The sequence below is a fragment of the Oncorhynchus gorbuscha genome, unplaced genomic scaffold (assembly GCF_021184085.1).
Source record: "Oncorhynchus gorbuscha isolate QuinsamMale2020 ecotype Even-year unplaced genomic scaffold, OgorEven_v1.0 Un_scaffold_15139, whole genome shotgun sequence".
Classification (NCBI taxonomy): domain Eukaryota; kingdom Metazoa; phylum Chordata; class Actinopteri; order Salmoniformes; family Salmonidae; genus Oncorhynchus; species Oncorhynchus gorbuscha.
This window is the reverse complement of record NW_025756986.1, coordinates 1-5,996: the sequence shown is the minus strand read 5'-3', so window position 1 is coordinate 5,996 and position 5,996 is coordinate 1. Positions and strand designations below refer to the sequence as shown.

Below are 5,996 nucleotides of genomic sequence, written 5' to 3'. Positions count from 1 at the left end.
ATGTTATAGATGTAGTTTACTGATCCAGATATCATTGGCTGTCTGGTGCAGCTTCTCTCTAAGATCCTGAGGTGTTCGACCAATGGCAGCCCTCCTGATGTCTCACATCTCCTCCACCATCAGAAACCCCGACACATATAACAGTTTTAAACACCAGCTAGGTCAGTACTAAACCTAGAGCTTTGAGAGAACTAATGAAAATAGCTTTACAAGTTTAATGTATCGTTAGTAGTAAACCAACTGGTTCAAAGAGCAGCTGAGTGAGGAGACTCTCCAACCCATAGATACTGTAGAGGATGAATCTCAATAGTCTTCAAGTGGACTCGTCACCTTGTATGCCGGGTTACAGTGAAGTTCTAGGTGACAACTGATGTAAAAAGGGCTTTATAAATACATGTGATTGATCTAGTCCTATTGCCTTGGATGAATTCCTTTCCTGGTGCATCTATAATTATACACATCTGAAACGGATGCATCTATAATTATACACATCTGAAACTGATGGGTCTATAATTATACACATCTGAAACTGATGGGTCTATAATTCTACACATCTGAAACGGATGGATCTATAATTCTACACATCTGAAACGGATGGATCTATAATTCTACACATCTGAAACGGATGGATCTATAATTCTACACATCTGAAACTGATGGGTCTATAATTATAAACATCTGAAACTGATGGGTCTATAATTATAAACATCTGAAACTGATGGATCTATAATTATAAACATCTGAAACTGATGGATCTATAATTATACACATCTGAAACTGATGGATCTATAATTATACACATCTGAAACTGATGGGTCTATAATTCTACACATCTGAAACGGATGGATCTATAATTATACACATCTGAAACTGATGGATCTATAATTATAAACATCTGAAACTGATGGGTCTATAATTATACACATCTGAAACTGATGGGTCTATAATTATAAACATCTGAAACTGATGGGTCTATAATTATACACATCTGAAACTGATGGATCTATAATTATAAACATCTTTAAATCCGATGAATTCTATAATTATACACATCTGAAACTGATGGGTCTATAATTATAAACATCTGAAACTGATGGATCTATAATTATACACATCTGAAACTGATGGGTCTATAATTATACACATCTGAAACTGATGCATCTATAATTATACACATCTGAACTGATGGGTCTATAATTATAAACATCTAGAAACTGATGGGTCTATAATTATACACATCCGAAACGGATGGGATCTATAATTATAAACATCTGAAACTGATGGGTCTATAATTATACACATCTGAAACGGATGGATCTATAATTATAAACATCTGGAAACGGATGGATCTATAACTCTACACATCTGAAACTGATGGATCTATAATTATACACATCTGAAACGGGTGGTCTATAATTCTACACATCTGAAACGGATGGATCTATAACTCTACACATCTGAAACGGATGGATCTATAATTATACACATCTGAAACGGATGGGTCTAATTCTACACATCTGAAACGGATGGGTCTATAATTATAAACATCTGAAACTGATGGATCTATAATTCTACACATCTGAAACGGATGTATCTATAATTATACACATCTGAAACGGATGGATCTATAATTATACACATCTGAAACGGATGGGTCTATAATTATAAACATCTGAAACTGATGGATCTATAATTATACACATCTGAAACAGATGTATCTATAATTATACACATCTGAAACGGATGGATCTATAATTCTACACATCTGAAACTGATGGGTCTATAATTCTACACATCTGAAACGGATGGATCTATAATTCTACACATCTGAAACTGATGGGTCTATAATTATACACATCTGAAACTGATGCATCTATAATTATACACATCTGAAACTGATGGGTCTATAATTATAAACATCTGAAACTGATGGGTCTATAATTATACACATCTGAAACTGATGGGTCTATAATTATACACATCTGAAACTGATGCATCTATAATTATACACATCTGAAACTGATGGGTCTATAATTATAAACATCTGAAACTGATGGGTCTATAATTATACACATCTGAAACGGATGGATCTATAATTATAAACATCTGAAACTGATGGGTCTATAATTATACACATCTGAAACGGATGGATCTATAATTATAAACATCTGAAACGGATGGATCTATAACTCTACACATCTGAAACTGATGGATCTATAATTATACACATCTGAAACGGATGGGTCTATAATTCTACACATCTGAAACGGATGGATCTATAACTCTACACATCTGAAACGGATGGATCTATAATTATACACATCTGAAACGGATGGGTCTATAATTCTACACATCTGAAACGGATGTGTCTATAATTATAAACATCTGAAACTGATGGATCTATAATTCTACACATCTGAAACGGATGTATCTATAATTATACACATCTGAAACGGATGGATCTATAATTCTACACATCTGAAACGGATGGGTCTATAATTATAAACATCTGAAACTGATGGATCTATAATTCTACACATCTGAAACGGATGTATCTATAAGTATACACATCTGAAACGGATGGATCTATAATTCTACACATCTGAAACTGATGGGTCTATAATTCTACACATCTGAAACGGATGGATCTATAATTCTACACATCTGAAACTGATGGGTCTATAATTATACACATCTGAAACTGATGTATCTATAATTATAAACATCTGAAACTGATGTATCTATAATTATAAACATCTGAAACTGATGGGTCTATAATTATACACATCTGAAACTGATGTATCTAATTATAAACATCTGAAACTGATGCATCTATAATTCTACACATCTGAAACGGATGGATCTATAATTATAAACATCTGAAACGGATGGATCTATAATTATAAACATCTGAAACGGATGGATCTATAATTATAAACATCTGAAACTGATGGATCTATAATTATACACATCTGAAACGGATGGATCTATAATTATAAACATCTGAAACAGATGGATCTATAATTATAAACATCTGAAACGGATGGATCTATAATTATACACATCTGAAACGGATGGATCTATAATTATAAACATCTGAAACTGATGGATCTATAATTATAAACATCTGAAACTGATGGATCTATAATTATAAACATCTCAAACGGATGGATCTATAATTATAAACATCTCAAACGGATGGATCTATAATTATAAACATCTCAAACGGATGGATCTATAATTATAAACATCTGAAACGGATGGATCTATAATTATAAACATCTGAAACGGATGGATCTATAATTATAAACATCTGAAACGGATGGATCTATAATTATAAACATCTGAAACGGATGGATCTATAATTATAAACATCTGAAACTGATGGATCTATAATTTCTCCTTTGTTTTTCTCTCCCACAGAAAGTTCTGGAATCCAACATGAGGTCATGACAGGACCAGTGACCCATGTGTTCTTTTACAACAGACAAGCCACCATAGAGATGATCAAACTCTACATATAATAATGGCATCCTATTCCCATTGTAAGTGCACTACTTTTGACCAGGGTCCATAAGGCTGTGGTCAATAGTAGTGCACTAGATAGGGAATAGGGTGCCATTTGGGATGCACTCAATATGAGACCAAGCCAGAACCAGATGTGTATTACTGTGTAATAAAGTCTTTATTTACATCAAGATATTTACATTGTGTGGAAAATATCCCATTTATACATTCAAGTGTTGTTTAAGAGGAGAATCTAAATGGCCTGGAATGAAGAGATCCACAGAAGGAGAGAGAGAGAGAGAGAAATGGGGAGAGTGAGAGAGAGAGAGAGAGAGAGAGAGAAATGGGGAGAGAGAGAGAGAGAGAGAGAAATGGGGAGAGAGAGAGAGAGAGAGAGAGAAATGGGGAGAGAGAGAGAAATGGGGAGAGAGAAATGGGGAGAGAGAGAGAGAGAAATGGGGAGAGAGAGAGAGAGAAATGGGGAGAGAGAGAGAGAGAGAAATGGGGAAAGAGAGAAATGGGGAGAGAGAGAGAGAAATGGGGAGAGAGAGAGAAATGGGAGAGAGAGAGAAATGGGGAAGAGAAATGGGGAGAAAATGGGGAGAGAGAGAGAGAAATGGGGAGAGAGAGAGAAATGGGGAGAGAGAGAGAGAGAAATGGGGAGAGAGAGAGAGAGAGAGAGAAATGGGGAGAGAGAGAGAGAGAGAGAGAAATGGGGAGAGAGAGAGAGAAATGGGGAGAGAGAGAGAAATGGGGAGAGAGAGAGAAATGGGGAGAGAGAGAGAGAGAAATGGGGAGAGAGAGAGAGAAATGGGGAGAGAGAGAGAGAAATGGGGAGAGAGAGAGAAATGGGGAGAGAAATGGGGAGAGAGAGAGAAATGGGGAGAGAAATGGGGAGAGAGAGAGAGAGAAACGGGGAGAGAGGGAGAGAGAAATGGGGAGAGAGAGAGAGAAATGGGGAGAGAGAGAGAGAGAAATGGGGAGAGAGAGAGACAGAGAGAAATGGGGAGAGAGAGAGAAATGGGGAGAGAGAGAGAGAGAGAAATGGGGAGAGAGAGAGAGAAATGGGGAGAGAGAGAGAGAGAAATGGGGAGAGAGAGCAGAGGAAAGACGAGCCTGATGTAACGATCTCGCTTTCCGACAGGTCCTCAAAGTGGACCATGTGGCAGTTGGTAGCAGGTAGCCTAGCGGTTCAGAGCAGGTAGCCTAGCGGTTCAGAGCAGGTAGCCTGGCGGTTCAGAGCAGGTAGCCTAGCGGTTCAGAGCAGGTAGCCTGGCGGTTAAGAGCAGGTAGCCTGGCGGTTCAGAGCAGGTAGCCTAGCGGTTCAGAGCAGGTAGCCTAGCGGTTCAGAGCAGGTAGCCTGAGCGGTTCAGAGCAGGTAGCCTAGCGGTTCAGAGCAGGTAGCCTAGCGGTTCAGAGCAGGTAGCCTAGCGGTTCAGAGCAGGTAGCCTAGCGGTTCAGAGCAGGGAGACTAGCGGTTCAGAGCAGGGAGACTAGCGGTTAAGCGCGTTGGGCCAGTAACCGAAAAGTCGTTGGTTTGAGTCCCCGAGCAGACTTGGTGAAACATCTGTGGATGTGCCCTTGAACAAGGCACTTAACCCTAATTGCTGCTGTAAGTCATTCTGGACAAGAGCGTCTGTTAAAATATTCACGATTGGAGGCTCAAGAAGTGGGTTTGAGATGGAGCGAAGATGTAGAGGGGATGAGTCAGCTGCTGTAAAGAGCTCTGTCTAACAGGGGGAGTCAGGGTGCAGTGAGGAGAGGCAGGACGTTCTGGTCCCAGTTCTGGTCCCACCGCTGCCCCCCACTGGCCCGGAGGTTCCTCCTGAACTGACCCAGTTTGCCCTCATCCTCACAGTCAGGGAAGTCCCATAGCAGAGCCTGGAGAGACACAACACAGGTTTTATAAAACGGGTAGATTGGATCCTGGCTAAAACAGCCATGTGTATATCAGACCATATACCACTGTCACAGGAACTGGTTACAGTCAGGTGAGACAGATGGCAGTTGACAGGATCACCTGGCTAAAACAGCCATGTGTATATCAGACCATATACCACTGTCACAGGAACTGGTTACAGTCAGATGAGACAGATGGCAGTTGACAGGATCACCTGGCTAAAACAGCCATGTGTATATCAGACCATATACCACTGTCACAGGAACTGGTTACAGTCAGGTGAGACAGATGGCAGTTGACAGGATCACCTGGCTAAAACAGCCATGTGTATATCAGACCATATACCACTGTCACAGGAACTGGTTACAGTCAGATGAGACAGATGGCAGTTGACAGGATCACCTGGCTAAAACAGCCATGTGTATATCAGACCATATACCACTGTCACAGGAACTGGTTACAGTCAGGTGAGACAGATGGCAGTTGACAGGATCACCTGGCTAAAACAGCCATGTGTATATCAGACCATATACCACTGTCACAGGAACTGGTTACAGTCAGGTGAGACAGATGGCAGTTGACAGGATCA

General features: G+C 39.8%; 1 long non-coding RNA gene across 1 annotated transcript; it reads left to right on the top strand.

Moving 5' to 3' along the window:
* Nucleotides 1-88: 88 nt before the first annotated feature.
* Nucleotides 89-3,702, top strand: LOC124030760. Its single transcript, XR_006838026.1, has 2 exons — nt 89-161; nt 3,424-3,702. It is a non-coding gene; the product is annotated as an uncharacterized LOC124030760 (long non-coding RNA).
* Nucleotides 3,703-5,996: the final 2,294 nt, after the last annotated feature.